General features: G+C 40.0%; 2 long non-coding RNA genes across 2 annotated transcripts; both read left to right on the top strand.

Moving 5' to 3' along the window:
- The first annotated feature begins 5,846 nt into the window (after window positions 1–5,846).
- Window positions 5,847–6,911, top strand: LOC129423979 (uncharacterized). The gene is made up of 3 exons (XR_012372345.1): window positions 5,847–6,195; window positions 6,405–6,493; window positions 6,806–6,911. It is a non-coding gene; the product is annotated as an uncharacterized lncRNA (long non-coding RNA).
- A 54-nt stretch (window positions 6,912–6,965) lies between these two features.
- Window positions 6,966–7,735, top strand: LOC141368937 (uncharacterized). Its single transcript, XR_012372344.1, has 3 exons — window positions 6,966–7,097; window positions 7,177–7,327; window positions 7,626–7,735. It is a non-coding gene; the product is annotated as an uncharacterized lncRNA (long non-coding RNA).
- Window positions 7,736–11,039: the final 3,304 nt, after the last annotated feature.

Raw genomic sequence — 11,039 nt, 5'->3', positions numbered from 1 at the left:
GGTCAAAGTAAATGTGGTTAAATGTGAATGAAACCTGCAAAACACAGAAGCACATAGCTACAATGCAAAGGCCAAAGGTCAAAGACAGCTCACATGGACGCAAGGCCTACAACAGATGGTGTAAAAGACAAAAGTGAGACTGCAAACACACATGCTTCAACATCTGAGAGTATTAAATGTGAATGAAACCTGCAAAACACACAAGCACATAGTTACAACGCAAAGGCCAAAGGTCAAAGTCAACTCACATGGATGCAAGGCCTACAACAGATGGTGTAAAAGACAAGAGTGAGACTGCAAACACACATGCTTTAACATCTGAGAGTGTTAAATGTGAATGAAACCTGCAAAACACACAAGCACATAGCTACAATGCAAAGGCCAAAGGTCAAAGTCAGCTCACATGGATGCAAGGCCTACAACAGATGGTGTAAAAGACAAATGTGAGACTGCAAACACACGTGCTTCAACATCTGAGAGTGTTACATTTGAATGAAACCTGCAAAACACACAAGCACATAGTTACAATGCAAAGGCCAAAGGTCAAAGTCAGCTCACATGGATGCAAGGCCTACAACAGATGGTGTAAAAGACAAGAGTGAGACTGCAAACACATGCTTCAACATCTGAGACTCTTAAATGTGAAGGTTAGGGTTACGTCTCTACGAAGTTCCTTGGCCGAGATGGCGTTTTCCACTTTAGAAAATTTGTGAAATGAGCTCATTTTCTCGCCCGAACCAGACCTTTCCAACAACTCCAAGGTCTAGGACATGGGCCTCTCGGGGGCGGAGCTATGGGCATTGAAAACAGTGCCAGGGTTGGCAACTCGGCTCGGGTAAACACCGCAGCGATGCAATTTCGACATGTAGACAGTGGCGGGACACGTAATGGGAGGGCGGAGTTTCGGAGTCGAGTGGCCTTTCTAGCCTGCGTGGGAAATCGCCCAACTCAGATTTATCACAGTGTGCCTTCGCGGTCTTTGCCAACCTTTTCGGCCATAGCGGCGCCTAAACAGGGTCGCAGGATAACGCCGTCGCATGGGGCGCATCAGGGACTATTGACGATAATCATACTCAAAAAATCGTAATGATCGGAGCGTGTCAGCGTAACCGCTACGGAAAAGAATGGCCGTAAATTGAACACGGCCTTTTTCCGGGAAGGTTCCGCAGGCCCCAAATCGCACGACTCGGCACGTCCCGGGTCACCGGGCGACATATTGACGCCAGGTGCCGAAAAGGGGATGTTGCAACATTTCAGGCAAAAAAACTCTTCAAAGCTGTCTTGTGCTCTTACATGCCTAGACCCTTTTGACGAGGCTTCGAATCGGAGAGTTGTGCGCTTTCGAATCACGTGGGAGTGCGGACCGTCACGCGCCAACCCTTCCTCGCTCCCCGCGTGACGTACCAAAAGATCGAGACCGTCGGACTTTTCCTTGCCGTGTCCGTTAAGTCGCTATTGTGCCCGATCGGCATTTACACTTGTTCGCCATTTTCACAGATTTTCATTTGTCGAGCTGCCCCGGGAGCCTCCCGGGCACCAAAAACGGACGCAGAGGTAACGTTCGGGCCCTCAAACGACCGTCCGGAGGCGTTCAGATCCAGGGCCGCGTCCTGCCAAACTTGGCCCCAGAAAGACCCAGAGGCCCGTGCCCCGGGGCGACGAGAGACGATTTTTCACACGTCACGAAAAGCAAAGTCCCGAACACGGGGCATATTCCCAGGGCGTACGGGAGATTGAACAGTTTCCTATTAAATCAATGTTATTTTTGTACAGGCCCCGCGGTCGTCGCCGGAACGGGTGCACCGCGCCGTTGCACAGGCCGCCGAGTAAGGTTAAATGGCAACAGGGTGGAACACTTGGTCTGTGGGAATGATGAAGACTACTAATGGGTCAGTGGGCATTATAGTGGCTCTGTGGGTGATGAGAAAGACTATGAAGAAGGTTTAATTGGCATCTGGGCATAATAGGGCTTTTACAGCCTCAATGAAAAACAATAATAGGTAAGTGGGTAAAATAATGCTTTGGCGGGCAGGGAGAGAAGACCCCCAATGCAAAAAAAGCACCCATGGACAAAAAAGGGCTTGGTGGTCTGTCTGAGGGCCACTAATGGGTAAGGGGGCATTATAGTGGCTCTGTGGGCAATGAGGAAGACTATGAAGAAGATTTAATTGGCATCTGGGCATAATAGGGCTTTTATGGCCTCAATGAACAACAATAGGTAAGTGGGTAAAATAATGCTTTGGTGGGCAGGGAGACAAGACCTCCAATGCAAATAAAGCCCCCATGGACAAAAAAGGGCTTGGTGGTCTGCCACTACGTAGCCCACGGCTCAAGGGTGCCCCTGGTGGTGTCCATTTCCCCAATAGTGGGGGTCTTGGGGTCCTTCCTGGCGAGTAAGGGAAAAATGACACGTAGCCATCAAGTTAATGGGCAAACGGGTGACCACGAAAGGGGAGCAAGCCAACGGACCCACTAAGTAGACAATGGCAATTTATTTGAATGGGCGAAAATCCCACAAACCCCCTAAATTCCCTTACTCCTCTCCACTGCCAGGGCATAGTTTCTGAGAGGAAGCCCTCTCTGCGGTGGGAAGGGCCCACTGCCGGAGAGCGTCTGGGTGGAAATGGAGGACCACCACTCTGGGTCTGACGCACACTGCATGACGGTCTGTCTGCTGGGTTCAGTTTGGCTCGTTCGTTCTGTCACGGTAGGAATACGGAGAGAACCCAAACGCAGACAAACGTAAAAATAAACTGAAGGTTTATTTAAATCACAAAACACAAATATCCACGAGGGGGTAAAACAGGTGATAAATAACAATGTAGATAACAAAACCAGGAAACAACACTGAATACCAAAATAACACAGACTCTGAGGATAAGATTCAGGGAACACGAAGGACATGAACTAGTACACTGAATCTAGACGAACGAACGAGCACAAGACAGAGGACGAGAGGGCTTATAAAGACAACAACTCAAATGGGGAACAGGTGCAAATCATTACATAATTAAAGTAGGAGCACACAAGGGAGTGGGGTAAAAGTGACAAGACACTGGGAACACGTGACACCAACACATGATGCGACTACACGTGTCCCCACACAAAACACAGTACTGCCATGATCTTGCCATCTGAAATCAGACCAGGGGCCTCATTTATAAAGCGTTTTTACGCACAGATTTGATCTTAGACCGTGCGTACGCTCAAATTCACTCAAACGCTCAGATTTATAAACTTCGTCTTTGACGTGGAAAAGTACTTACCTCCACGTCAGGTTCCGACTTGACGTACGCACGTTTCCTTGTGGCAATATTGCAGTATTGCAAGTAGGCATATTCAAAACTTTTTGTTTTGTACCTTTTGTGGTCAACATACAGAAACATTTTTTCAGTTGTTTTTGAGTTGTCCTTATTCAAAAAAAAAATTGGTTTGATTTGTGCTCTTTTGTTAGAATTCATATATTTTGCTTAAGACTTTGTTTGGAAAATATTTAATTAGTTTTTTCTATTATGATATCTTATTACATAAGAAATATTATTTGATTAATGTGTTACTTTTGTTTGCAACGTTTATTATTAATAAATGTAAATCTGGGGATTATAAACCATTATTCCGTATTTTTCTATTAGAAGTTAAGGAATAGGCTACCTAAAATCTATTAGTAGTCTGATAGACAAGAAAGCTAATGTATGGCAGCATTTCCGTGTTTTTGTTTGGTTTTTTTTCTCTTTCATCCCCTGGCTAATGTAAAAAAGTGTTGAATATGTTTGATAAAAAATAAATAGGCTACATATTCGAAACTTTTACAGCGTCAACATCATCTGTATTAGAGCTTAGATCGGGCACAAAAACCATAACCGAAGCCCCTGCACGTTGTGTCCGAGCCCGGCCCGATCGACACATTATCGACAATGTTTTAATAGTGCGCCGTGACGTTCTCAACTACAATTCAGAGTTGTTTGAATTACAGAAATCTGTTTGGAATTATCTTAATGAACTAATGCAACAAGGACGACAGCATGTAAACTGCGCTGTTTGTTTATTCAGAATAGAAACGTAAAAACAGGCAACAATGATGCACAAAGAAAATGAACAAGAATGAACTGTGGAGAAGGCCTACTAGGCTACTCCAAAATAATTTAACCAGGTTTTAGAATATATTTTAAAACAAAATATGTTGGCCTATTTTGATATTTTAAAATGTAGGCCTATTCTAATGCAAAAAAGGTGGCGCAAGCTATATGTTCATGAAACGATTTTCTAGTTCGTCATCTTTTCAAAAAATATTTAAAAATATAGCAAAATTGTTTCGCGGTGTTTAACGCACATGTAAATGTTACAGAACATGTGCTTTATTGAATGAAAGTAAAACCGATCGAATTTAACGATTAAAACGACGTGAAAGGAACTACATTGTGAAGCCTTGATGTATCCTACAATAAGGGACATTCGACATTTAAGAGTGATCAAAAATTAATATGTTATTCCCATGCATCCATTTTAATGTCAAACATCTGTAAATCCAAATGAATCCATATGGAATATATTCCGACAATTTAAGGTACGATCTTTGAATTTTAAAGCCGAAAATATCTTATTTTAACACCGACGCGCAGGAGGCATGGCAAACTAAAACAAAACTTTAAAGACACAAATATTACATTTAACCTACGTGTAAAACTATATTTAAATGAAACCCGTGAATTGAAAGATGTCAATAAAGTTTCCATGTTAGAATTTAGAAATATTAAAAACTTAAGCAAACGACAACAAATATGTTTTCTTACCACTCGCCATTGTAGCAGTCAAAGAATTTGGCCTTTGAAAATGTAATATTTATATGCTAATTAATTAAATTAGGGGCATTTAGAAGGCGGAGTTCTAAGAGCATTCAACTGCGCACAATTTTAAGATCATTTGTGATTTATAAACCGCACATCTGGAAAAGAGGCGTACGCACGGTTTTTTGTGCGTAAGCTCATTTTCTCTGAATCACACTTACGATCATTTCAGACATGGTCTTAAATGAAATGTAGGACAGTTCCTACGTCGCACTTTTATAAATGAGGCCCCTGAATCTAGCACAAAGGTCTGGCAAGACCATGACAGTGACAAGTGTGGGATTTTAATGTCATATGTTTTATTAATATTGTATTTAGAAGTGTTTTCAATAATCATTACAGTATGCTGAAGTAAAAGATTGTTTGTGTTTGTCTGAGAGAGTGGAAAGTTACTGAGAGGAAGCAGCCTCTGTGTTTGCAAAAGTTTCAAGGTCGTGGTTGGATTAGTGAGGAATTTGCAGCTGGCAACGGTCGAGATAAAGAGCGAGGCTTATAGAAGAAAAGCAGACAAATAACCATGTTATTAACCAATGCTTTAATATTCACAGGATAAAATATGCAATATATTCCCTACTTAATCAGTATTAATCATTGCATAATTGATGTAATAAATATAAAATGTTGTCTTTGATAAATGTGTATTAACCAATGAAATGAAGGTTGTATACAGAATAACCTAATGGAGACATGACAGCTTAACCTTGAAGAACAGAACCTCCTGTGTTTGTTCTTTGTGTGTGTATTCTTCCCTAACAGATTGGGTGGGGTAATGGAGTCAGATAAACAGAAAGACCAGTTGGAGAGGAGATTTTCTGAAGAAAGATCGACGTCATATATTTTATAAATATGCATGTTACCTTTTGAGCTGGTTGTTCATTGCTTGAGATGACCCGGCGCGCCGTAAAACTTTTTCATATCTGATCAATAAATTACTTAAATTTTAATACCGTGTCTTTCCTCTAATTACGAACATGCAATGGACCCTTAAAGTCCAACACAAGACACTGGGAACTCGTGGAAGCCACACACACAATATGACTCCACGTGTCCCTAAACAGAACACAGTACTGTCATGGTCTTGCCATATGAACTCAGACCTGAATCTAGCACAAAGGTCTGGCAAGACCATGACAGTCAGTGACAAGGTTGTGCGACGCATCCCTGTAGGTCTTACATTACTTTCTTTTTAAATATATTATATATTATGTTTATATATTGTAGCAAAGTGTAGAACAAAACACACGTTTTTCTACCTGATGTTATTATGGTTTTGTAGGTCTCAGACAAAATATTCCTCACCAGAGTTACTGGTGATGTCAATCCAGAGAGGGGGAACCATTTCATTCTTTGGGTAAGCACCTTTATTTGGAGGTGTAGTCTTTTGTTTGTCCTGAATATAATTGCATGGATGTCTGTTTTTGTTCAACAGCCTACGTTAAATGATGCAGATTCATCAGAGGCCATGTCCAAAATGCATATTTGCATGTAATTGTTTTAAGTGGACAAAAAACTTTATTAAATGTTTTGGAGTGGATTGATGACTGATGTGTTTATTTGCAGGTGTTTGACTTCCCTGAGAAACAGATTCGGGTGTATGATCCACTTGGGATTTATAAGACAATTTCCGACTTTGACATGGACATCCTCAGGTAAGGAAAACTCTAAAAAGGACTGGGTTATTTTTAACTCATAATGGGTAAATATTGGACAAAACACATGTTGGGTTAAAAAAAACAATGCTGGGATATTATACCCAATGGTTGCATCATAACAACCCATCATTCTGTCATTTTTAACCCAGCATGTGTTCTGTCCAATATTTACCTATTATTGGTCAAACATAAGCCAGCCCTTTTTAGAGTCAAAGCATCTTACTGCATCCTAGAATTATCATGGTTTGGTAATATATACTGTGAGAGTATGTGTATATACTAAACTATTGTTTACATATTCTTTTTTAGAAATGTCTTCAGATTTTCTGGAGGTCTTGAAGATTGGATGGTATATTATCCTGTTCAGTGGAGACAGCAGGATCCAGTCAATTGTGGCTTTTTAGTGTGTGCTGTGAGTTGCCTGTGAACTAACTCTTCAGGGCATATGTGACCTTTTGTTTTTAAATCTATTTCTTACCACTAGGCGGCTGAAAATGAAATCTTTCGCCGTGAGGTCACTGCAGAGACTTTGAAACTAAATCAGTGCAGAAGTCTCCGTCTGTACCACGCCACTCAAATGATTAAAAATATGAATCCTGAGGTTAGACTAATCACTTTGTCAAAATATGTGCTGATTATAAGAGAAACACAGTTTTACAGCAGATGTATTTGTTACACAGGACTTCCCACCTACAAGTGCAGAAAGGCTGAAAAAGGAAAGGGAAGAACTTAGACTTCAGCAAGAAGAGTCGAAGTCGAAAGACTCCAGCAGCCAGTGCATGGCATGGAAGATAAAACATGTGTGTTCCAGCGAGCAACTGGAAAAACAAGGTATGTACAGTAGAACTAACGAATTAATTTATTTTTACATCACTTTACATACAACAAAAATGACAAGATGAGTTATCTTTACACACGCAACAGACTGAGAGAAACAAGTTTACTGAATCAAACAAAGGTTTACTAAATATTGAAAATAATCCAGGTGAGTATTCAAACAACAGAAAAGTGAATCACGATTATAAGTTAACTTTTTTTTAAAGGAAAGCTAGAATATACAGTGACAAAGTACACTGAACGCAGTTTGTTCTCAGCTTGTTAAAGTTGACCCACTTCGGTTTTCTAACAGGGTTTTCCATGACCACATCAGACAATATCAGTGGGTGCAGTGCACGGCTTGTGAAAACTGGCTCCATTTTCAGTGTGCTGGGGTTGAAGGGGACTGGACAGACAAGGCCTAAAAAAAAATTTTGTTTGGTTCCGGTTTCCGACCGACCCTGCCAATTTATGTGCGACCCAAATTTATTTTATGAGCTTGGGGAAGAAATAATACAGATTAAATAAATACACAAACAAAAAAAATTTTGAGGCGAACTATAATTTACCTTTTAGTACAGCACCGTTTTTGTAAAGCACGCGTCCTCCAGCAACAAACAAAGCAGCTACACAGTCGTTAACACAATAGTTCACAGATCGTTGTCGCCACTTACAAAAGCACTGGTAAAGTGGTAATTTTTGGTGTGCATTCGAGCTGTTTCGTGCACAGCAACGTGATCTTTTGCCCCGCCGAAAGTTGTAAATTACAGACAAAAAAAGACGAGCTGAACAACGATATGCAAGTGGGCTTTTCTCTTCCAGAGAGCACAAACCAAGGCTCATTTTTGCTGGCAGTAAGTGAATTATAATATTTGAATTTATGGTATTATGACCAGGGCTTGACATTAACACCGCCAAACGCGGGTAAGATTTCGGCCGTAAGGCGGGTCTGTTTTCTTAAAAGTTATGCGAAATGATAAACAATACGCAATGCGACACTGGGAAACTACAACTTCCATTCTGCACTCAGAGCAACGCACAGAGATCTGTTGAGAGACGCGCACGCGATCAGCGGGGCGTTGCGGACCAAAGCGTCACCTTCCAGAGAGCGCGCGAGAGCTGATGGATTTGCGAATGCACAAGAGGACGCAGTGGTTATCGATGGGTTTTGTGTTTATCTTTTCAGTTTAGAATTAGTGTTTCTTCTACACCCCTGTTCTACTTTTAATATATTCATTCAAAGTTAATCTATTTATGCCTTACTTACTAGCATGTTTTTCATGCATCTTATATGATCTATACTGATATACCAGCTATATACCAGCTAAATGTTGTCTTAATTCGGGTAGTCAGACTGCATTTGAAATTCAGTCTGCATCTAATTTAGCAAGTAAATTTGCTTGAATTAAAGTAATTTTAGAATGCCAAAGTCAAATTTAATCATATACAATTTAACTTTGGCTAGTACCTTTGAAAAACAGGCTGGTGAGCAAAAAAGTTAATGTCAAGCCCTGATTATGCTACAAAGAGTTCCACTTTTATACTTTAGCCACAGGCTCACGTAAGATATTTTTCATATCATACAGACAGATTCAACACCGCGGCCTCCACATATTGCGTTTCGTTATTTATTTATTTTTTTACTTTAAAACACGCAGTGTATTCGTTCAGCTGCATTTACTGTTCTCTCTCTCTCTCTCTCTCTCTCACACACACACACACAATTAAAAAGAGATAATCCGTGGAGATCCGTGGTTCTGCGCTGCGTGAGACAAACACGCAATATGGCCAAAGTCACCTCAAATATATCCGCTATTCAATTTAAATATGTAACAATTTCCTACCTATCCCTTGCTGCCACTGTAAAAAAAAAAAAATAAAATAAATTCCCTACCGACCCATGACCTAAACTGACAACCAACCGGAACCAAACTTTTTTTTATGCCCAAGGACTTTTTTGTGGCTGCAACATGACTCCTGAATTGTAAGAGTAATGTTGTACAAAATTATGATGTTTTATTAAATGTTTATACTACAAGTTGCCTTTATACCAGGTAGGTGTAAAAAAAATTTCTAAGGGCTCTATCTTACACCCGGCGCAATGCAGCGCAATGCGCGACACAAGTGTCTTTCGCTAGTTTCCACCCTAATTTTCACGTTTAGCGCCGCGTTGTTTAAATAGCAAATGCATTTGCGCCCCCTTTGCGCCCATGGGCGTTCTGGTCTGAAAAACAAGGTGTGTTCAGGCGCATTGTTGGCGCGTTGCTATTTTGAGGCAACTAAAATAGACTACGCCATTCACCAACAAAAACCTGGTCTAAAGTCTAAAGTCAATGGCGCAATATGTTTTATGTTATTTAAAGAGCACATTAGTAATATGCGCCTATAAACGGGAGGACAACACGGGTTTGCTTATCACAAAGTACATAAATGCGCAGCAGCACAAAAATGCTTTTAAATATGAAAGATTAAAGGATTGAATTTAAGAGATTATTATTGAGTCTCTTGGACATATTTATAAATGAGGACTGATTATGAGACGTTAGAAGGCGCAAAGAGCTGCTTTACCTGCAGCCTGATAAGTAAATAAATGCTTTGCTTTGAACAAATGCGTCTGTTTTTAAATGTTTTTTTTTTTAATGCTACCTCACAGATTTATTGTATATGATGTACCTGTGGATATGGCGAGATGAGAAACATTTGTAAGTAATGCTTAAAAAAACTCTTTGTTAAAAAAAACGCTGTCCAAAGTGCTGAAACGTGAGGAGAGCCGTTTGTAATTTCTTTATCTCCTGTTTGTTACAAATAAAGTATTTTTAGAGTACAAACCGTATATTAAATACATTTAAATTAGTTTTTGTTGATATTGGATAGCCATACATTTAAAGCAATTACAATCCAGCTTCTTACTTCCATGACTAAAAGAAAACGGGTTTTAAAGGTTTTAATAAAAAAATAACAATTTCAATATAAGGGAAAAACAACACAATTATTTAACATTAATCTTAAACTGGGGATCTTTTACCTCCGTTTAGTTTTTCAGTTTACAAAGTCCGTCATCTAAATAGGGATTATAGCGCCAGCGCAACTTGCTTTTAAAGGGAATGAGAGCTGTGACTCTCATTGGTTTACTGCACGTTACGCCCAAAATACTCCCATTACAATAGGACCTACCCTTTTCGACCATGCGCTCGGCGCAAAAACGATTTTTCCCGTTGTTAAATTAGCAAAAGTGGATTCGGACCCGCCCATTTAGACGTCGCGCTGTGCGCTTTAGACAATGCGCTTAGATCGTTAAAATAGCGCCCTAAGTTTTATTGCATAAATTCAATTTAATAATAATACATTAACTTCAGCCTGGTTAAATCCATATTAAATATACATGTATTATTACAGGACTTGATAAAAAAGCTGCAGAGTGGGCAGCTTCTCTCCAACAGGATTTTATCCTATATAGACGTACAAGATTTTAATTTTGCTGAGCTCACCAGTGTGTTCTTCTTTTTAATCCGGATGTACCAAATTGTTGATCTGGTCACTCTTAATGTTCCTGCTATCTCTCTGATGGATTGGTTGTGTTTTTGAAACCTAAATATGGTCTGTATCACTTGCATGGAGATGTCTCTGAACTGAATAATTTGGGTTCACAGCCACAGCTTCCAAATGCAAATACCACACTCCAGACCTTTAACATCTGTCATTCATGAAGAAGTTATTTAACAAATAG

The sequence above is a fragment of the Misgurnus anguillicaudatus genome, chromosome 12 (assembly GCF_027580225.2).
Source record: "Misgurnus anguillicaudatus chromosome 12, ASM2758022v2, whole genome shotgun sequence".
NCBI classification, from domain to species: Eukaryota; Metazoa; Chordata; class Actinopteri; order Cypriniformes; family Cobitidae; genus Misgurnus; species Misgurnus anguillicaudatus.
Note: the sequence above shows the minus strand (reverse complement) of the source record. Positions and strands in the feature narration are given on the sequence as shown.